Raw genomic sequence first — 23,864 nt, 5'->3', positions numbered from 1 at the left:
TATGGTAACAGTATTCCTTATTTTTTAGTCATGTGGTTTGAGAAAGGCTCATGGTTGTGTTACTGATTTCTTGATGGCTTTTGTCCATCTGAAATGCTGATTTTTCATGTCTCTGGTCTACTGCAACATGAGGGAAAATGAATTTGCATCAACTCCTACCAAATATGATGCTCCTGCTCAGACGTAGAATCCTGACACTGGGAAGTATACTGCTGAAATATTTCCTTAACAGCCTGTGATGCTTTTTTTCAATTCACTTCTGGATGGGGTCTGACTGTTTAAAATCTTTTGCTTTAAATGGAAGCTGCCTCCCTGTCTGCTCCAGCCAATTGTGAGCCAACCATGAGCCCTTCCTGCTCTGACATTCAGTTGGTTTTAGTTCCCCTTCTCACTTTTGCAGCATATGATCCTGTATTTCACAGAAATAATGCCTTGCCATGCATTAAAGTTCAGTGCTTTACCTGCAGTATTTCTAGCTGTCATTAGTTTAAAAAAAATTGAAAGCTCCAAAGCTATCATCTGAACTTTCCCTGTTCCTTGACAAGGTCCCAGAAGTCTTCTGTAACCCTAGAGTTCCTCAAGATACCATGACCCCATCTTACATCAGTTCCTGCTTTTCCTCTCCACTTTAGAATTTAATGCCTCAGTTAAGTCAAACAAAAGCTTAACCAGAATATTTTAGATATTACATATTATATAATTTATACATTAAATTATATAATTTAGATGTTATTATCAGACACTTGGGACTGTCTTCTTCCCACCTTTGAGATAATTGGCTGTAAATCTCAAAGGACTATATTCACTGTTGGCTGCTGTGAGACTTTGCTACTCCAAAGCTAAATGTGTAAAAAGTAACTAGAAGTAATTGCAGGTAGCTATAACTAGTAATCCAAAAATATCCTTTAAAAAGAAACAACTAAAATAAAAAAGTGAGAAATTCACTTCAAATAGGACAAAGCCAGTAGCAAAGATACGTCCAGGACACAGCAGAAATGTGACAATTGGTCTATTCAGTAACTTCATTTTTAAAGCTGTGTTTGTAAATAAATTATCCACTTTCAATTTTTTTCCCTGTTTCTGCCCGTTTTCATTTTTTATTTATTTCCATCTCTTTAACAACTTTTTTTCCTGCAAAAATTTACCTTAATAAAGTTCTTCAATTTCCGGAACAGGTAAGCTTTACTACTTCTGTATGTTCTCTATTTGGGCTTGTTATAATGGCATCCTAAATTCTCCATCTTTTTGGACCCTTTAGTCTTTCAGGATTGCCTCCATATCTGGTTGTATGCAGCAACCAGCACACTGCAAATACCTTCCAGATGGAGGACAGTAGATACTACAACTTCTTTAAGTTAAAAACCTCACCTTGGAGACAGAAATTTACCTTCTCTGAGTTTCCATGCCAAGATTTCTGTGTAAATGAAAGAAGACTTGATTATATTTTTTATTATTAAATACATATCTCGATACCTTTATTAGTAAGAAAGCTCTAGAAGTGGGTCCTGAAAGCTGTTTCTATCAATAAGAGAAAATCTCTCCTTTTAAAAAGAAAGGAGTTAAATGCAAATTTTACTTAATGAAGAAAATGTTCACTCACAGAATGCAGGAAGCACCAGTCCAATCACTTGAATACTAAAAAACAGTTTATAAAGTGTAGTCAATTAAAAATTCTCTTAGGTTTTAGTGTGACAAATATTTGATGTTGTCCTTAAATGGGAAACCTAGTATTTGCAGGGAAGAGTTCCTATATCCACTAAGCTTAAAAGTATACACAAGGATATGCTGAATATTTAAGATTTGATTAAGATCTCAATCAAATATTGGTTTCAGACATTCATGCTTTCACTCTGTGATGCCTCAGCTGAAGTTAGACATCTTGAACAGTTTTTCTGTCCTCTGTCCACCTCTTTTCTGATTCAGCTGAAATACACGGTCTGGTGTCATTCTGTCTTCCTTTGAGTGTCATAAATATAGCTAGAGGTGCCCCTTTTGCTCTGAGGACACGTGTCCTGTGAATTTAAATCACAAACGCTACAGGCAGATTGTTCAAAGACACATTCACCTTGGACCACTCCCATCCCACAGAGGACTAGGCATCTGCTGTGGCTGAAATTGGATGGAAGTGATCCAGAACTGGAGGTTACCCCAACCAGAGAGGTAGACAATTAGCAACAGAAATTGGTTACTTTTGTTGTGTCAATGTGTATCGAGGCAATTCCATCAGAGGAACATCACGTCGAGACCCTTCTGGCTTTGCAGTAGTCAGGAATTTGATTTGATGGTGTGGTGGCTGCCCAGCTCCTCAAGCTTTATCAGCATCTCTTCCGTATTTAGAGGGGCTGCCTTAGCTCTCCTTCATGGCAGGGCAAAGCTCTTTCTATTTACAGCAGCAAGTCAAGCTAATCTGAGTTACTAAATAAGTATAAATCTGTCTATGCAAAACCTGCAGGAAAACGGATTTTCTCTATTAATGAAGATATTGGTTATTTGTAGTCCAGTGTAACCAGAGTTGAAGTCTCCTTGTAAAAAGCATTATATGGACATGCAAGGAGACATGGTCTGTGTTCTGAGGGATAGAGGATATAGAAGGCACATGCACATACACACATGGAGGAGAGGTGGGAGAGGAAAGAGAAACTGGAAAAAAGAGATGCAAAGTATGGGAAAAGCACCTTGGGAGTTGTTGAATACCTGATGTTTGTCCTTCACTTGCATTTTGAGGGTGATAACCAGGGAAGGGTAGATGGCTGTGGGGGGCCAACTAAAGCAAGTGAAGGAGCTAGTGAGGAGGCACTGATGATAAGACAAAATGCAGATAAAAGAGAGCATTTTGGTGCAAGCAGTTGAGTGGCAAGCAGTTTGGTGCATTTTGTTATGCAAGCAGTTGAGTGGCAAGATGAGGGCTTGGCACATACGTGCTTGGGAGAAGTTTGTGCAGTGAAGCTATTTGTGAAGAGACAGTAGAATCTAATTTGTTTGAACTCTACCATCTGTGGTGTAATTGCCTTATTGCCAGTGGGATTTATATGAGTAAATGAGCACTAGAAAGAGGAAGAATACTAATAGTAGGGTTTTATTTTATATAGGACTGTCTCTGCTCATCTGTGTAAAGCATATGGAAAATAAGTCAATTCAAACTTATTTTATATAGGATTATCTTGCTTCAGCTGTGAAAATTATATAAAAAATAGGTCAATTACTGCAAAACTTCTACTAAGGAGGAACAAGCACACTATCATAAAAAGAATCTGATTGCTCTCTAATCACGAAGAATAAAAAAATCACTAACATCAATTCTAAGATACATCTTCCACAGAAGAACAAAAATAAAATTGGAAGCTGACATGGTTCTTCTACAAATAGTTCCTCTGGAAACTGCTGGTTTGACAAGCTTCCAAACTGACATCTTCTATTTATACATAAACCCATTGCAACTTTTTTTCCCCAGCTGATATTTGGTAACAAGGCTCTTAACAGATGGTATGCTGAGTTGGATCACTGCTTTTGTGATATTGAAGTGTGGGTTTTAAGCTGGTTTTCCTTAGAAAACTATGGATCTTGGTCTGTAATAGCTACCGCTGTGGTTACAGAGACATTCCTTCACCTTCACAAACCATGCCAACTAATATATCAGGCAGATGTTGATGATAGGCAAAGTGAGTTTCATGTTGTAGAGAGTATTTGACCATTTCACACAGATTGAGACATTTGGAATATGTGTGTATATGGTCAGCTTTGCCCTTCTTTGAGGCCAGACTGATAACCTGACTTGCTTCACCTACACAAAATGCCTAACAGTGTTATCCCAAAACTGGCCTTCAGCAAAGCAGCAGAGTAGACAGCGTGGGAATTACAGATCCCCTTTTATAACAAACCTGCTGCTGGGATCAGGACTGATAAAAGGAGATCAAGAGGTTGGGACAGAAAAACTTCATCAACTACACCTCTGTATTAGACAATGTCCTACTTCACTTCTACTTCAGCCCACTTTTGCATTTGATCTGGGCACTAGAATGAGGCAAGGCAGGTGTGCTGTCATCATGGGGTACACTGAGTAACTAAGTGGTAGCTTTGGTGTTGACTTAAGACCTGACGAATTTTCTGCATGATATTGCAATGCAGTGGAAGATGAGGGCTGGGGAGGTTTGCTGCCCTTGTTCTAAGTGGATATGAAGAGAGACTGAGCTTTGCCCAGCAATGCTGCTTAGGCAGTCTTATGTAATGAATAATTGCTAATGTGTTATCATTACCTTAAATAATTGATGATTATCATTCACTTGAATTTTCCATTCTGATAGAGCATTTCACTGATTTTGTTTTGGTTTTGTATCAGACTCCTGATGTGACGCAGTGTTACATGTCTGTGAGTGAAACAGTCAACAAAAAGGGAAAAGCAGAGACACAAAGATGAAATGCTTGTGGAGACCACAGGATAACAACTCCACTTCAATTCACTCCTGCTGTCAAATTAATGTTTATTTCACAAGGGAATAAATGTTATGGTAAATAACAGAGGCTTGATCCACTTGCTTTCATGTAGGTAGGTACCATCAGTGGAGTCTTTAGCTGTTCACACAGGGCTGGCAGAACCCATGGGAGACAGGCACCCCTGTGGAACAGATATGGGAAACCAGCTCAAATGTCTTTAAATTATTCCTTATATCTGTGGTGTCAGTGTAGTTTCTTACATATAGTTGCTTAATCTATTAATATTACTGTGATCAAATCAGATTTTTTAGAGCTCTCTTCCTGCAATATCCAAGTACCAGCATATTGGATGATGATTTTAAAGCCAAACCCACTGCCATTAAGTCAAATTATAAATTGAGATTCTGACTGACTCAAGTTCCTCCAAGACAGGTTAATTCAAACTGACTGGCAGTCATTAACATTCAGTTCTTACTGTTACAGGCATTATCAGGACCTAGTAATAAATTTGTCTTAATCAAAGTCTTCCTGGAAAATGGACAATGGACTCTGATGAGTAATATCCTGGCTGCAATTTCATGGAGACTTTGCTAAGAACTGTTTAGGAAATTAAGTTTTTTCATAGTTCTGCACTGAATGTTCATCCATGTGTGTTGCCATTAAAAAAATAAAAACAGAAAAAAATCTAATGAAACAATGTCTTCATTACATCATGTTTGGAGCAAAATTCTATTTCTGAGGCTTTTTATGTGGGTACAACTTCTCTGATGGAAGAATGTTTGTCCAGAAAACTGACTATACCCTGTGCAAACATAAAGGTTGATCAAAAACCAGTAAGTATCAGTTCCTTGCCATCTATAGATACTTGCCATCCAAGATACTTGCCATCTGTCTTCCAACAGGTAAATACAATAGGACATTCTGGCATGGAAATAGTCTGACGTATAGTTCAGCCCACATGTCCAAGTATATAGGGCTAGTGTCTTAACAACTGAGTTTTCTCATTTTCTGGTTTCTTCTAAATGCTCTGTTTGGGGAAAAAAAATAGCAGTTTTTCCATAGTCTTAATTCTGGTGCATAACCCTGATGCAAATAGAAATAGAAAGCCTATTTTCACCATGAATGTCGACTCATTTGTGTAGAAATCTCTTAACACAATTAACGTAATTACTCTTAGCCTGAGTTTTGAACAGACTTCAGAAGGAGCCTCAGTGTGGGATGCAACTGCCTGGTTCTGTCCAGACAAATCTTGCATCAGTACAATTCCCATTTGTGTGTATTCCCACTTTATGAGGTTGCTGATTAAGAACTAGAAATTATCTTAGTCCCTGCATCTTCTTAAATTTCAGTACTGCTTATTACAGCCCTGTTACTTGCTTTTTTTCTTTCTTTCCTTCCCATCTCTTCCATTCGAGGTAAAACAATATTCTCTTGGTGCCAAAGACAAAATTCAAGTTCATCGTAATGACCAAGTTCACCAAGAATGATCCAGCATGCTGCTCAAGTCCTCTGTTCTCACCATTCCTATTCCCTCTCCAATCCCACTGCCTACTCAGTTTTGTGTGTTATCCCCTTGCTCCAGCCATATTTGGCAGTGTCAGTAGTGGCTTCATGTTCATTAGCAGATGAAAATTCTGTGAAGATGTAGATCTGTAGTTAACTAAGGTTCAGCATAATTCAGATTATAAGTATATAAATAAATTAAGCTGCTATGTGCATTAGGCATGAATTCATCCTTCATTTCCATATTTACAAATAATAGGATATTATTGAATTGACTGTTAATGCTAAATATAAGATGTATACTCATAAGAGTAGTTGCCAGCCCAACTTTAACTTTAGAAAGAAAAAAAATTCAATGTTGTCATCTACTTTTATACGCAATCCTTGCAATTACGGGGAACATGTTTTTGTACTGATAAACTGGTGCAAAATCTATTAGAAGAGACAGGACTTTCTGTATAATTCTCATGAATGTTTCCACTGGAACTTCTAGACTAATTTGCTTGCAGTTGTTCAACTGAAACATTCTCCTGTTGAGAACTGTGAAGCTTCATTTCCTTTAAAACTTTCTAGGGACAGGATGTCAGTCTAGGCAGAATGCCCTCAGGGGGATCCAGGAGAACTCCAAACAATGCATTTTAAAAGGCCTGTCATTATAACTGCATTTTTGCAGTTCTCACAAAAAAAAAAAAAAATTAAAAAAATTGGGGAAACTTTCTTTTTGCAAGTGTGATTGATGCTTTGACTATTTTTTTTCCTCATAGAGGATGAGAAAAATACAAAACATTTCTAGTCAAGGAATTTTTTTTCCATGAAATACCTACCTATCAGTATAATACAAAGCTTCAGTTCTTGATTATATGCTATAGAGTGGATTTCAGGAGCAAAATATTGGTTTTGACCAGAATGGATGCCTACATCTTAGTGATAGAGACTGCTGTTGGCTGTTGTATTAAAAATTGAGGGGAAAATGGTGATTTAGATCGTCTGAGATGACTGACAGGCATGATATGTGATGTCTTCTCACTTGGTATAGAGAAGTTTTTCATTTATTGCAGGGTCAAGAAGCCTCTTTTATGGCTGACATATTAACCAGGATTCTGGAAAACCCTGTTTAATTACTCAGCTATCCCTAGCTGTGACAACTGGAGCAAATTTTCAGGTGGGAATTTGTCCCCACCTCATTTTAGCATCTCTCTGAAGTGCCGGTGCTGGCAGAATTTATATTCTCTCCTCCCTGTAAGCAACGGTGAGAGACAGTGTGGATTCAGGAGGAAGCTGAATCCAACTAAGATCTGATTTTGGGATGCTTCTGCCTCTCTTTTCCATCTACAAAGGGACCTCTACTGCTCTCTGTTTAAAAAGAGCCCTTTATATCTTGATTTTCCACTTGCAGAATGAAACCATTTCCATTGTTTCATATGGTCTGGTGTTATAGGCTCTTTCCCTAGGTTTTTGTAAGTCAACACTTCTGTTGCTGGACTTGGACAGCAAATGGCCTTATGAAACTACCTGAAAACAAGAAAAGGGTGTGTTTATGTGCATAGCATTAAACTTTAAGTCATAGCATTAGAATTATTAAGAGGAGTCTCAAAAACATTTGGTTGTAAACACTTGCTGCCTAAGGCAATGCCAACACTCCATTCTTTGTAGTCTGAAGCTAACCTGTTGCATTTATTTACATGTCCATGTTGAACTGATTTCCCTTCCTCTGTGCAGCTCAGGAATTATACATATCACCTGATCCTGATGGTAAATCCCTACACTGCCAGCAATGACACTGGTTACTTCAGTGTTTCTATTAATGATAAATTTAGCCAGCTAAAAGGATGAGGCTTGTGCCCTCAAGTTGATGCTAAATTGAAATTACCACTTAGCCTGCAGTGCATTGCCTACATTTTTATTAATAGGCTAAATTCCATATCTGACCTTTCCAAAATTGCTGAATTACTAAATTGTGACACAGGAAACAGGGCTTCTCTTACAAGGAGAAGTGTATTATGCAAACATGTAAGGTCACCTAGAGAAGAATCCAGCTCTGGGTATCATGTAACCCATACACACAGGTGTTTGCCAAGGTTCCATGTCAATCCACAGCTATGGATAGCTATGGATAGCTAATCCATAGCTTCAGGATACTGCTCCTCCGCTGTCCCAGCCCTTGCCATACCACAGTCACAAAGAAGATGGTTCAGAGGTGTAAAAAGTGGTTCTGCACGGTTGTACTTTGAACACAGCAATACCCACCCTAGCTGAACTATGCCTAGATGATGTTGTGCTGTTGATGTATCCTCAGTTGGATTGGAGCTCTTTGCTTGTTGCTGTTGAATGTTCCGTTCAGAGGGGAAAGTTCCAGTCCCCAGAAAACAAATTAGAGTACTTTTTTTTTTCAATTATACACATATCATGTAGAATTCACAGAATCACAAAATGGGGTTGGAAGACACCTCTGGAGAATATCTGATCCAGCTCCTGCTTGGAGCATGGTCAGTTTGAAACATTTTTTAGGGCTGTGTTCAGTGAGGTGTCTCCAAGGATGGAGACTCCACAGGCTCTCTGGGTAACCTGTCCCAATGTCTTATCACACTCACAATAAAAGTTTTTTCCTTATATTTCAGTGAAAAATGGGGGACTGGTCTAACATTTATATATAAGAGAAGAGGTTCTAAACACAGCTCCCACTCTGGTGTGTTCCTGCACAGATGCTGCTTTCAAGCCTGAATATTTTCTTACATAATTATTGAGTGACAGAGATTCAGTAAGAAATGGTCAATGAATTAATAGCTCATGAGCCACTGCCATTAAATAAGGAGGCCAATATTCCCTTTATGACCAGTGTATTCAATTAAAAAGAGCTCAATTCTGCTCTGGCACTAATGTGCTCTGGAATAAAGGTGGTGTAAATGACAAAACAACATAGCATGGTGGATTCTCTGCTAAAAATAATCACCAACATCCCACATGGCATCTTGCACTCATCCAGTTTTGGCTACAAGTGAAGAAGTCTGGAGATAAACAAATATTGGATGACTACTTGCAATTTTGTTGAGTCTTAGGGAAGCTGCAATGTGTCCGTGATGAAACTGGAAATGCAGGCGAAGGTAAATACTTGTAATCCTGCTGGTATGGGCTCAAAAAAGGAACTGTTTCCTAAAGAGAGATGAAAGTCCCAGGAAAAAGAACTCTATTGGTCTTAGCATAGAGAAGGGGATTGCATAGAAGCAACCAGTGGACCAGGCTCAATTTTAATTTTTTATTTTACCAAAAATGAAGTCATTTTTGTTAAAGAAATTATAAATTTATGTTACAAGGTTGAGTGAAAAATAGGGCTGTAATAAAGTTGGGAAGTCTGGGCCCCCAGCTGTAGCTAAACACACTGGGGTGAGTTGCCTGCATGATGTGGTGCAATTGCTTAAGGCCTTGCTATGTGAAAGTTTTAGGTAAAATACAATAAAATTATCTGAGAATTTTCTTCTGGGTAACAAAGTCCAGTTGCACTTGAATGTGGTGTGGTGTCTTGTAGAATACAAGCTATCAGGGAAAAATGGAAAAAAAAGATGAGTTAGAAAAAGTAACAGGTGAAGGAAGGAGGCAGGTGAGGAAGGAGTGAAAAGCTGCAGCATCATGCAATACAGTCAGGTGCAGCCTCAAGGATGGTGTGAAACCCAGACTGGGGCCCTGAGAGCATCTGGGTGTCAGCAGGGCCTGGGGGTATCTGGGGTGGGAGACCTCCAGCTGCCTTCACAGCTTCTCCATCAAGAAAGAAGATAAATGTGATATGGTATTCTTGTAAGGAAAGGAAAGGGGAGCTGATTAGTTTGTCATTTTTATTTCTTTGTCTTCATTTTCTCTCTTCCCTCAGGATGATACTGTTCTTTTAAGTAATTTGAGAATCTGAAGGAAGGGAATGTCACACTGTCTGTGCAGGGACTTGAGTTTCTTCACATTTCTCAGTGAAGGCTCAGGCTAGTGTTTATTATTCTTCCTTAGAAACTGAACCGAGCTGTGGCTGATGCCCTCGGTGCCTGACAGAGTGGCTACATTCCACCAAACACGTTATTCCTTGTGAACCAGTCTTCTAAATTTACATGTCAGTCAGGGATAGAATTGAAAGACATAATTTACGTCTAAAAGCTACTTTTTTTTTTTATTACCAAAACATATGAAGTGAGACTGACCAACACAGTCCACGAAATCATACGTAATCCAAAATAAATTTTTCTAAACGGAAGATTTTTACCAAAAATCACAATTCTAATTTCAACATTTTCAGAAGTCCTTAGAAAACACCATAAAGCTGCTACTTATGCTACTCTAAACAAGCATCAAAAAGCAAAAGTTTTTGCTTTGCACAGCTTGATGCCAAGTCACTGCTTCGGCAAGTGAGGCAGGATAAGATCAATTGTTTCCATTTTACTGCACTCGGCTGACATCACTGGGTGTGCCATGCCAAGCAATCCCCAGCTACATTTTCATCAGCAACTCACTATGATTCATTGGTCACTGCCTTTTTGTTCCTCAGATTTATTTTAGAAAAGTGATATCCATTTTAGAAAAGATGATGTTAATTTTTCCTGGATGAGGACTTACCAAATAAAGCCAAGGTTTGCCATAACCTGTAGCCATTATTCTGGATGTGCTTTCAAGACGTCAAACTAACTCATGGTGAGCATTCAGGAAAGTGTTTCTGAGTTCTGTCTGCAATCAGGATGGAAATAGACTGAAGAAACTGGTACCATCCTGATCTTTTGCAGCCTCATCTGTCAAGGCTTGAATTTGTAAAAGCTAAAATCAGTTGAAAATTCACTTGATTTTTGTGACTTCTGTAATTTCTGTCCAAAGTCTTCAACCTCAATGTCCAATATGCTGCAGCCCTGTCAGTGTAAGCAGCCAATTTCTCTAAGTTCTTCATATCCCATGTCAACCCTTCCTCTCCTCCCACAGCTCCCAGACTCATTCTAGTATCTGACATGGCTACAGCTCTAGATGCAGTGTTGGCTTGCTCAGATACTTCTTGCAGCCTTTTCCTATTATTCTTCCTTGTTACTCTCCCTTGCAGACACATAACCATGTCATCCTACTGCTGATATCTCCCTACCCCCTCTGGTGTTACCTGAGACCCCACACCTCCACTTGCCCTCACACATGATTGGGTTATTCCTACATTAACAGGCAATGGAGCCTGGCAGAAGCAGATTTATAGGATGACACAGTTGGGGCTGAGGATGCAACAACATCCACATTTACATTTCGGGGGGTTTGGGTTTTGGTCCAGCCTAGTCCATGAGACTGGACATGGTTGGAGTACATTAGCAGTATCTTGGAATGGCATTTTCTTATCTGGTTTCAGGCAGAAAATGTCCCATTTGGGTAATCTCATTCCCCTTTGCAGTGCAGGATAACCAAGATGCTGGGGTGAATCCCTCCCCAGAAGCCTTCCCAACACTCATTCCTGAGAGAGGAGCCAAGACTGAAACAAAGCCATGTTCCTCTATGCAAACACTGCAGTATTTGGGCTGTTTTGTAACTAGAGGCTAGCAAAATTTAACAGTTTATTCCTCAGTAAAGAGAGATTTAAGTGTGCTCTACAGAAGCTGTACTTGCTATTGAAAGCCCTGTAGTTTTCATAAGGCTCTCATTCTCATTAAGTTAGGAGCTGCAGCTTATTGCAAAAGGCTCTTGATGCAAACACTCCAGACAGGGCTGTCCCCAGATCAAACAATATTTGTCATGAGGACAGTTGTGCAAAGAATCACAGGGAGGAAAAAAAATACCTCAGAAGGTAGATTAGAAGGTCACCTTTCAAGGGCAAATAATTAGACAGAATTGTGCAGTTTGGTTTTATGTAAGAATCATTCTCTACTCTCTGTTCTTATTACAAACCAGAGCTCTTTGGGGGGAAAAGGGAATTTATTAAGCAGCTTGTGCTGTTCCTGCCACAGGAAGGAAAGTTTGTCATAGCTAAGCATATACTGTTCCTTCCATATTTTCAGATCATATGCAAATTTTACTGAGGAATATGGTCCTGTGCTGAGTGAGAAATAGATACCTCTAGTTGTGTTGCAAACTGATGATATTTTTTTTCTGACTTGAGGTGCTATATTAGGAGGAAGAGGCACACCTCAGGCAGAGAGGTAGAGCAATGTATTTCATCAATAAGTCAGTGGAACACAAGTAAGTGTGATAGTGTCTGTGAAGCTCAACTTACTTGGCTGTGCTTCTCATTCTTGCAATGGCCCTGTGAACTGGAAGCCTTCTCACAACCCATGAGCAGAAGACAAGAACAGTACAAAGCATTTGAACAGGTCATTATCATCAGTGGTGGAGTCACTTTAAGATGTGATTTACTTTATCCAGAGTCAAGGGGCTCGTTTCCAGACTCAGCAGTTTTGCACTAACAGCCCCAGAAGAAGGGTGAATGTCCTGTTCAAACCAGCTGCCCCACATTCAGAGGGGTGATGTTAGGACAGATCCCCCACCTCCAGAGGCAGTGGGGAGTGTATGCACTGCACAGAACCACAAGAATCATCCGACACTTGTCTTTGGTGCTAATTTGCAAAGGCCCTTTGTTTGTTTGTTTGATGAGGCTCATTAGGGCTGGTTGAAGGCTGCCAGCTCCTTCCGCTCAGACTGCTGAGCAGGCTCTCAGCTGCTCTGGAGAGGCTCCATTCCAGCCAGCACCACACACACGCACACATCCTGGATGTTTGCTTCCTTTCATGATGGTTTTCTTTGTCTTGTTGATTGTGGACTTGATTTTTACAAGTGCTATAAAAAACCCAACATTCTTAATCTCAGCTGGATTCTTGCAGCTGTGGGGAGAGGAGGAGGCAGGGAAGGAAAGGCTCCCTGTTTTCAAGAGCCAAAAGCTCCTACTCCATAATTTGTGCTGATTGCTGTCTGATACTTAAAGAAGGAGTTAATTAAGGTTCAAACTCTGTTCTCTTCCTTCCATGGTACAGCACAGCTATTTTTATTTGTGGTCTACCTGATAAGGGTCCTGTTTGTGCTTGCAATAAAAACACACCTTGTTGCCTTTCCCAGTAGGAAGCCAAGGACTCTCTCTTTTGATACTCAAAAAGATATACAGGTTAAACTTTAAAGTTATAATTTAAAGTGCTTAAAGGGTAAGGGACATGTGGATCCCAGTTATCCAGTCTCCTTTAGAGGAAATAGGTACATCAACATATACACAGCATTCCATTGCAAAGGGAAAATTTACAAGGATGTGAATATAGAGGTGCCTTCAACGAACTTCTCACAGCAGTTTCCTGGGAAGAAAAAGGACGTCAAAACTTGGCACCAGTTTTGAATTACGGAGGACAGGGTGTTCCACTGGTGGGAAACCCTTTCTCTTCAGCCTCCTCCTACCTCTCCTTTCTTTCCTGCACCCTCCCCTACCTTTTGCACTGGCTTCTAACTTCTGGCTTATTATCCACCCCTTTTTCTGTTTCTGTCCATCCTTCCTTCACCTCCCCTTCTGTCCCACCCCTTGCTTTGCTGTTACTCACTACCGGTTGCCATTCCCCCCATTCTCTGTTGGATCTAGGCTGCCTTCTCCACTTTCCCTCTCTGTCAGGCTGCCAGCTGCAGGAAGCACTGAAAGCACAGGAAAGGCAGCTTCATCTTCTCAATCCTGGAGCTCGTCATGTGAAAAGCCCCTGAAGGAGCAACAACCACAGGTAAAAGTCATGATTTGCTGTAAGATGCTCTGTACAGAGTAGGTTCAACCAGCAGAGGGATGACCCTTACAGTGGGTTCAAACATCCTTTGCCACAAACAACATCAGCATCAAATCAACCCTAATAAAGATAATCCTAATAAGAATTCTGGAAGTATAAACCATGACTAGTTTTGCTTGGCAAAATTAGGGATAAAAATTATGTTCACAGTATTAGATGGAAATCCTTCCCAAAAACCACACACCCCCCAAATTTTGAAGCCTGCAAGAATTCTCAGTGCAACTGTTGTCACATTTGGTTTGGTTTCACTTTTTTTGGTAGGCAAAATCCTGTATTACTCTCTCTTTTCTTTAGAAACACTTGAATTATTTTTACTGAATCTTCTCTAAAAAAATCAGCCTGAGAGTTAGACTTGTGCAGGCACGGGGAAATATCAGCAGAAACCAGCAATTCTGACAATCATTGTAAACACAGGAAAAACAAGTCCTTTTTCTATCAGGTGGTGGCTGTGACTCCCTGAATGCCTTGCTACAAGGCACAATGAAATCCCGATTTCCATGAAAGCATCTAACTCCTCACATATAAATAGCTTTTCTAAAAATTAAATTGGTATCTGTCTCTAGCTCAAAGAAGATGGGCCCAAACATTCTGAACCCCTTTGGAGTAGACAGGTACAATAACTTGTCCCTCCTGACTTGCAGGAGCAAAGAAATTTGGCTTCCCTGATATTTGGATTTCACTGTATGGCAGCTGGTAGAGTCCTCTGAAATGAGTTTTTCCAAGAAATATAATAAAGTAAAACTGGAACATAAATAGAAACCATGAAAAATATAAATCTGAAGGCAATGAAAATGCCAATATATTAAATTTTCAATTTAATCAAAGTCATGGGCCATTTAATGCAATATGAAGAAAAAATATTGAGAAATGAAATCATGGCAGTTTCTTCTGCTGCAGTTTATCTAAAAAACTCAGATTATATTGACTGTCTGTAGATCTCAACTTGTTTTAAACAAGCTGACCCAGCCAATCTAAGGCATGAGGGATTGTTTGGTCTCTGTGAAAAAAAAAATAAAAAAATCAACAGTTAATAGAGATGCATGCATGTGCTTTCAGCAGTTTGTGGAGTCCAGAGAAGAGTATGGGTCTCAGAAATACACTTCCTTTGGCATGACCTGCATCTAAAACACATTAAACTCAATATATTTCTGCTGATTTTGGTATCTGTAGTATTGGCTATGAATGAATAAGCTCCAAGCATTATAACAGCAAATGTTATAAATAAAACCCAAGATTAAGGCATGGGATTCTTGTGTGCAGTCATAAAATGCTTGGGATCAGAAATGTGTTCCACTGTTCTGATTCCACCCTCTTTCCATTTTGTTGCCAGGTCTTCTGTGCAAAACTATTCAGAAATTTGAAATTATATTTTGATGCTGTGGTAGGAAATAGGGAAAAATAAAAACTTTACACATTGCCTAGCTACAAGTAATGAAAAAAAAAAACAAAACAAAATAAAGTTGGTGTTTCATATGAGTTCAGACTCTGTTAAACTGGAACACAAACACACCTGGATTTTAAATGGAAGGGCATATGAAAGACGACTCCTGCCCCATGTGAAATTCTTATACTTTTAGTTAGAAAATGAAATAAATTGTTGTAGAATTACGGGATGGCTTGGGTTGGAAGGGACCTTAAAGTTCATCTAGTTCCAAATCCTCTGCTCTGGGCAGGGACACATTCCCTTAGACCAGGTTCCTCCAAACCCTGTCCAACCTGACCTTAAGCATCTCAGGGATGGGGAATTCACAGCTTATGCTTTTTGTTTGTTTGTTTCCCCCCAAAACAGTGTTAAAACAACTTCCCTATGGGATTTGTTCCATGTCTGCCTGGGGCAAGCCACACTTGCACACCGCACAGAAGTTCTATACAGAGCTAACTTCCTCCAGAAGCCTTTACTGCAGCAAAGAAAACTTACTGTGAGCTTTGTTTTCCACTTAAATGGAAAAGTGTTGTATCTGCTTACTTAATCTAAAGCCAAACTCAAAATGCATTTGATTCTACCTGCTATCAGGGTAAATATTATGGCTCTGAGACTGTCACATCAGAAATCACCCATCCACACTGCTGATCCTCTACACTGATGAAGAGTAATACATACTTCTTTCCCACATGTTCAAATTAACCATAGGCTTGCTATTTCTGAGCAATCAATGAAACACAGATGATAGATAACTCTTTTCTATTTCATTATTTTCCAGGTTTATCTCTCCAAGCCTGGCTGCACACCGTAAATGGCAAACACAGCTATAGTACTAGTCAGTGGTGGAATTTGATGGTTCTGTCCTCCACCATATAATTTAAAACCTGCTTTCACCCTTTGAAAATCTCTCAATTAAAATCCCAATCACAATTTTTCTTGGGTCTCTGGATATCATTCACTATATAGACCCAAGGGGAGAAACAGCTTTCTACTAAAAAGCAGGTGATGGTTTATCTCTGCCCAATATATTAGTGACACAACAAAAAATGTATTAAAAGAAACTGGTGCTCCTTAGAGAGAGGAAATTCAGAGCTTGCGAGAAAACTATGTCCATACTTCAAGTTTAACAGGATGAAGTAACTGGGCATGTAATAATATTTTTCTTGCAAAATGTACCAAGATCACTTTAAACAGCTAACTAATTACAATTACAGTGTCTATATTTTCAGGCCTTTAAAGAAAAATGAGCTTATACAAGAATGAAAAGCAACAGAAATACTCATTCTTTAATATTTTTGAACATCTGGATGTGATTTGTCACATTTGTTTACATTTAAACACCAGAGGAATTAGGTTTCACTCATGAAAATTTAGACAGGATATTAATTTTGTTCTGTAGCCTCTTTTAAGCTGGGATTTTAACATTCTACATTGTCTGACATACACAGAGACAGAGGTTATGGTCAGCATCTGCCTGTACCACCATAAGCAATATTAGTGATTCTGAGTTGTGACCGGAATTGGAAGATTTGCTGAAAATTATGAGGTTAAATAACAACAACAAAACAGAACATAACAAAACAAAGCAAAGAAAAAAAAAAGGGGGACTTGTTTTCATCTGTCCTATTTTCTCGGGCATTCACATTTGCAAACTTTTCTAAGCATCAGTAAGAGCTAGAAACAGACTTTTTCATGCATTAAAAGAGAGAAGCTGAGTTTTCCATGTTCCATGAGCCTGGACTGTAGAAAGGACAACAGAATAAATTCTGAAAATTGGCAATGCTCTGTAACAGAAATAGTTGGTGACAGTTGAAATAGCATCACGTTCCTTTGACTGTGTAACTTTGATATTGAAATTATCTTGCTGCATTCCCTTCCTCTGCAAACTGAACCTTATGTAACTGGAAAACAATAATCTAATATCATAATAGAGTTTTGTCATGGCCATTAGCCGACATCTCCAGTGGAGATAAATACGTATTATTAGTCCAATCTTCATGAGATCTTGCAGCATTTAGGACATTCCCTTGGGTCATCATTGCATACACCTCCTATAGTAAATCTTAAATTGTGACAAATAATGTCTTTGTCCTGTGGATGTCCAGTGTCTTCTACATCTGTTTTTCTTCCAGAACATAACAAGTTTTTTCATGCAACAAGGAAAATGGTAGTTAATGAATGATAGAAAAATATCATTTATCCTATTAAAGGCAAGTCTTTGTTTCCTGTTTCAGTGTGGTTTAGATCTCGTTGATGCAGAAACAGCATGATAAATATTTATGAACAGGATCCAGCAAACACACAGTGGTAGGATGCTGCAGTGATTAAAGGAAGTGTTTAAACTTAGAGATAGATCTTGAGTCCAGCTGCCACAAAGCAATGCTTACTCATGCTGGAACAGGATGTCCAGAAGCCCTGGACAGCCCTGGCACGTGCATCCTTCTCCTTTTCTCCACCTTGCCCCCTCAAATGCCCTTCTGTTTCTCCTAGCACTGGGAGCAGCAGAAGCCCCCCAACAAACCCTCTCTGCCTCAACTGCAACCCCCAAGCTGCAACCCGCCAGCAACAGGAGTAGATGTGCCAAAGAGCTCTGTGCAAATTACTCCTGCCAGGAAAATCCCCTACAATTCTGGCTTCTTTCAATTCCTCCCAGTTAGAGCAGAAATTTAACATCCTTCCCACCCTGCTTCTTTCAAGATCTTCCCACCAGGTCCAGGAAAGACATTATGACACCTGGCACAGGGAAAGGTTGGCTGCCTCCTGCCTGCCCAGCAGGACCCTCCTGCCAACCACCCTTCAGAGAGTTACTGCTAATTGCAGCAAAGAGCTTCCAGCTCAGAGTCCTGCCACTAAGTGGACCTCCCTGAGCACTACAAGGCTGTCACCTGGCAGCAAACCACCTCTCCCTCCTGGCACCACCAGCTGACAAAATGGAATAAGGACACATAAGCCAAGCTGTAAGTTTAAAGCAGTTTTTGCAAAAGCAAACCTCTTCCCCAAGAAAAAGGTTATGGGAAGAGAATTGTGGTATGGTGAGTAGGAGGATATTTACTTTGGAAAACATAGTGACCACTCCAATATCAGGATATTAGGAAGAAATTCTTCACTGTGAGGGTGGTAAGACACTGGAACAGGTTGTCCAGAGAAGTTGTGGATGCCCAATCCCTGGAATTGTTCAAAGCCAGATGGGAGTAGCCTAGTCTAGTGGAAGGTGTCCCTGCCTATGGCAGAGGGGTTGGAAATAGGTGAGCTTTAAGACCCCTTCCAACACAAAACTATTTTATGATTCTTTGATTACATAAGCTTAAATTTCCCCAGGCCAAGCAAAACCAGCTCCATGCGAAGTCAAATGACAGGATAACTCTCAGTTGCTGAGAAATGTGGTGTGAGAAACACTGGAGCAGTTGATGAAGATAGCTTATTCCCTTACGCTCAGTGTATCACTGAGTGCCTGCTCTGTGGGTTGAGGTTGGTGGGTTAAAAAGAAACTCACGTGATCCCTTGCATGGTGAGAAGTAATTCCTAATGCACTTGTGCGTTATGCAAGAGTGAAGGCAAGTGGCAAACTAGTGGAAGCAAAATCCATTTTGTTATGACTCAGTCAGTGGGAGAAGGCTGGGAGTCAGCCAGAGGTTAGAGATGGATTTGCCTCTTTAAGCTGCTCACCCACAGTGGCAGGGCTGGAGCAGGAGCAGTTCACTTCATGCTCTGCAGCACCTGCCCTGCTGCAGACTCTTTCCTCCTTCTCCTCCTCCTCCTCCTCCTCTTCCTCCTTATGCTCTCCCGACCTGCCCAGCACCATCCCCTGAGCACATTCAGCAGCTCCTAAAGAAAAGCTCAATCTCATTTTCCTTTTCCCATTGGTTTTGCAATTTATTCAATGTTCAGCAGTGAGGAAAAGGCCAAGCAGCAAACTCCTTCCTTGCTGCTGGCTCACAACCCTTTAGAGGAGCCCAGTGAAGTAACACAGATCAAATCCCACTGGCACAACAGCCCGGCCTGGAAACACGGCTTGGGCATGGCTTTTTCACTCCTCTATGAACCTGCGTGTTCCTACAGAGTACACAAACATTCCCAGAGAAATCTCAGTCACTGTAACTGAATATAACATGGAACTGCTAATAAAGCAGCTTCTGCTGAACAATCTTCCTGCCCCTCCCCTTCCCACACTGACTCCGAAGCCCTGACTGCAGAGGAACTGACTGATGGATGAATACAGAGAAAATTTAAACAATTCTGTGAGCAATTCTGATGTTGCTGCGAGTGCTGAAAGTGTCATCGACCAATCTGATGCTCTTGGATAGTAATTTTTGTCTCACAGAAAAACCTTTCTTACACTTTCTTTTTCCACATCATTTATATGACTCAATTTTCTGCAACAGCACCTTAATTTGGTCAATTTAAACATTAACTTCTAGACAGGGTTGAATTATTTGCAGATGAATTAACACATAAATTACATTTTAGAATGCGATGTGGATCCCAAATTATGCTTTTGTTCTAACAGGAAGGTCAATGTTCACTAAAAAGGTGAGTATCCAGGAATAAAACTTAGTAAAATCTCAGGAAAACACTGCTACTGGTTTCTTAGTTGTTTTCCCTAGTAAATAAAGTGCATGCCCAGCATGATGTGTAACCCCTGATATGGGCCAGCCTTAGGAAAGAGCCTCGGTGGACACAAAAACAATTAGTGGTGCACTCTGTGTTTTGTTATCACATGCCAAGCCGGAAAGTATGGTTTAAAGTGATTCTTTAATGGAATATCAGACATCCAGATACCCTCAGAGCAGAAAAAGCAGAAAAAGTAGAAATAGAAACAAACTGAAAAAAGAGTTGGAAAGGGATATTTATATATTTGGAGGGAGGGAAAAAAGGACTGGAAAATTCAAAATAAACTGAGGATTTTGTGTCAGGACTACATGCATTATATTTGGTAACTGAGAGCTTATTCTCCTATATCACTCTGAAGTCCTGGGAAAGTATAGATTCTCGTTTCAAGCAATTAAATTAATCCTTTTTTTTTTTTGTACTTGTTCTTTGTTTCTTTAACTGCATAATGCCATGAATTGGTATCAACTCAAACTGCTTGTATCAGCTCATTTATCTGCAAAGGCCACCAGCTTTCAATCCAATTAGTCTTCATTCATTGTCCTAGTGCAGTTATCTTTCAAGAATGCACAATAATTTGTGCTCAGCCGATGTTTGGTTTTTGAAATATATTTGGATATGTGTGTAGTGTCAATGTTTGATTAATTTAATCAAGAAATGCAAAAGTGGATTTATTTCCTGAATCATTAGGTTTATGTTTTTTTTAATCATTAGGTGTTTCTACCCACAATACCTTTTAAAATATACATTGTCACCCAGCAGGGGTGATCTAACGTGGCTGGAAGGACCATGGGGAGCCAGGGAGATCTATCTGCAGACCTCAATTCAACATCTGTGTGAAGTGAAATGGGCCAGCATCTCCTTTCTCCCCATGTGCTTGTACCCTGCTGCATCTGAACAGGGATTTGGTGTATATGACTTGATTCTACATAAATTATAAACAAAATATTTAAAAAAGCAAATGCCCATCCACCCACACAGGTTAAGGGCCAGTGAAATGTATGGCGTGTCTTAGGACGTGTCTCCCAGAAGGGGCTGGACCTTATGGTTTCTTTATGACCTTCTCCAGACCTTTTACCTTCCACAGAGGTAAGAAAATCCACAGAGGTAGGATGAAAAGAAAATACCTTGGAGCTGCTGACACAAAAAGCAACATGGGTAACAGACTTTGTAACTCCCAAGTTGAATTTGGAGCAGAATTTGGTTCCTGAATTTGCAAATTTAATTTACTTCAATGCTATAGTTAACTTTGATGGTTCAACATCAGCTAAAATCCTTGATCCAAAACCATCAGGCCCGTGATATTTATAATCAGGTATTCCTACCACATCTAACCTCCTCCTCTCCCAAATACACTGTTCTCAGTTAAGTCTTTTTCATTCTTTAAAAAAAGATCCTCTTAATAAGGACCCTTTTTTTTTTCTTTTTAAATTTAGTTTCCATTAGAGTAAAGCTCAGCCAGGCAAAGATAATGCTCAAACTACTTAAAATCCTCTAAGTGGTTTTGTTTAAATTCTCAGAGTCTGTTTTAAATGTCTAGAGTAATTTAAACCTCCTATAGGCTCATGAGTGCCACATGACTGAAATGGACACACATGTGCTACTCATGGCATCAGTTCCAGGTCATTGGAAAAATTCACTTATTCTTTGTTTCCACATCTTTTGTCTCAAGTCCCTTGTCAAACACTCACCCCAGAGTAAAGTGATTACAAGAACAAGAGTAGAAACATGGTTCATACTGCTTAAAATTCTTGAATCCACTAGTGTGTAACTTTAAAGAGATGTGTCTTGGAGGTACTATAAAAAAAAATCTAAGATCAGTAAAAGAACTGTGTCACATAAGTCTGCATCTAGTGGAAGGTGTCCCTGCCCACTGCAGGAGGGTTGGAACTAGTTGATCTTTACAGTCCCTTCCAACACAAACATTCTGTGATTGTATGATCTGATAATCCTTTATGTGTACCAAAAAAAAAAAAAAAGAAGCATAGGAAGTTCATTACTTTCAATGACTGGACAGTATTATTCACTATGTTGCTGAGTAAGAGCTATAAAACAAGTCAAGTTTGGAGCTTCTCTTTTCAAAAAACATAGGTTAGGGCTCAAAATTTCTTTTCAGAACCTGTAGGGAAGTTGTAGTCGGAATATTAATTCTCAGGATTTCTTTCAAACTCTTTTGCTCCTTTAAGAAAGCCTTGGCCTCCCAGTTAAAGATCCAATACAGGGAATTTGAGTCTGAATGGAATTTGTTGAAAGATGACAGAAAATAACAGGAATTCCTGAACAGAATTCTTAAACAAGAGGGTTTGCTACAAGACTCCAAATCCTGTAGATGAGTGGTGTGTAATGGAGAACCTGTTCAGAAAATACACTTTCTCTTCCATGTAATTTTATTATCTAACCTACTAATCTACAAAATGTAGCTAATATTAGCAGCTATAATGAGCTTTATTACTTTATATCTTTCACCTTCAAAATAACAAAAAACCATCAGCTGTGAAGCCAAAGATCAAATGTAAATATTTTAGCCCGTAACAATTTCAGGGCATACCATGCCATGGGCTAAGAGCATTTATGAGTGGAGGTCAAATCCAGTGGCAGCCGCACTTCTCCTTGCAGGATCTCTCCCTGCTTGCAGCTTTCAATTTGGGATGGGACTGACCTTGTTCCTCCTTTAAAGAACACATATTCCTGCTGATTGCTGCTATGCAGATGATGGCTGAAGGAAGGAGGAGGAACAATTAGGGAAAAGAACAGAGGACAGAAAAGTAGAAATGTGCAGTTATTCTGCTCCTCACTTTCCTCCTACATACAAAAAGCAGCAGGAGAGCAGTAACAAAACATCTTTGTCTTCTGGAAGAAATAACACCAAAGCCTGTGCAGCTGTTCCTTAGCCAAGGAGTGGTCTAGTCTCTGAACAAATCTTAACAAATCAAGTAATTCTTTCTTCCAAGATACATGCACAATCCTTTTTTATTACAGTTTGAATTTCTTCTCTGAAGCCCTGGGATTCTGACTTCTGTTGGGGGTGTTTTTCTTGGGAATCCCTGTTATTCTTCCTGCCTACAGCATGTTTACCACCACAGGGAATCTGTGTGTATCACTCCAGCTAAGCAGAACGCACCTAAAAGCCCCCTTGGCATTGGTGTGCCCTGGAGTGTGACAGCATTGATCACTGAGGTGGTGTTTGGGCCTCAGCACTATTTAATTTATTAATGCAGATATAGCTATAGAGTCCAACTTTCACAGTTGCAGGCACTAGCTCACTGTGACTGAAGATACCCATGACCTGTGTGCAAAGTGTGATGCTGCCACACTCCCTGATCCTGCTACCAGTGGTCCCCAATGGCCCTCTGTGTACTCAGCCATTAAAATGTACCTGCCTGCAGTGAGAGCCCTCCTGGACTCCTGGGAGTTTGCCAACTACTACCGGCAGAGAGCTGTTTTATAGACTGCAAATTGGCTGTTGATGTTACTGTCACGTTTTATCTGAGCTGCCCCAAACGTATCACTTGCAGGGCTTAGCAAGTGAGCATCTCATGTGGCTTAGTGAAAGTCAGCCAAACTTTCCCTGGAAGTGCTCAAGACCAGGCTGGATCAGGCTTTGAGCAACCTGGTCTAGTGGAAGGTGTCCCTGTTCATGGCAGGGAAGTTGGAACTGGATGGTCTTTGAGGTCCCTTCCAACCCAAACCTTTCTATGATTCTAGGAAACCTTCCTGCTTCAGTGTGGACAAGGTCTTCTTTTTATCTGTCTTTCCCTCTCCTGAGAATTATTGAAGAATACTTTAAACATCACTTAAATATAAAATAATTCAAGTCCCTCAGAGCAGCAATTCCTTGCCTCTTGTGATATCTCAGAGCCAAACTGAGGCACCTTTTTCCCAGGTGGTGCTTCCACCTCAGGTAGATGGTAGAAAAGTCTCCCCATGTGATGGGACATGTCTTCATGGCAACAGGCCATGCCTCTGGTCTCCCCCTCAAGAGCCCTCACACAGAAACTCAAACAAGCCAGAGACCCAGCTAGGCTTTGGCAAGTTTGCTTTTGATTTTTCTTCTGTTAGGGTGACAGGAGCAAATGAACAATTACAGCATTTTTAGTCCAGCTGACAAATTACATGTTAGTTCAATTTAGCCTAAGCACAAGTTCCTAATCAAAGTC

Source organism: Manacus vitellinus, unplaced genomic scaffold (assembly GCF_001715985.3).
Source record: "Manacus vitellinus isolate BGI_N305 unplaced genomic scaffold, ASM171598v3 scaffold_11_pilon, whole genome shotgun sequence".
NCBI lineage: Eukaryota > Metazoa > Chordata > Aves > Passeriformes > Pipridae > Manacus > Manacus vitellinus.
Note: the sequence above shows the minus strand (reverse complement) of the source record.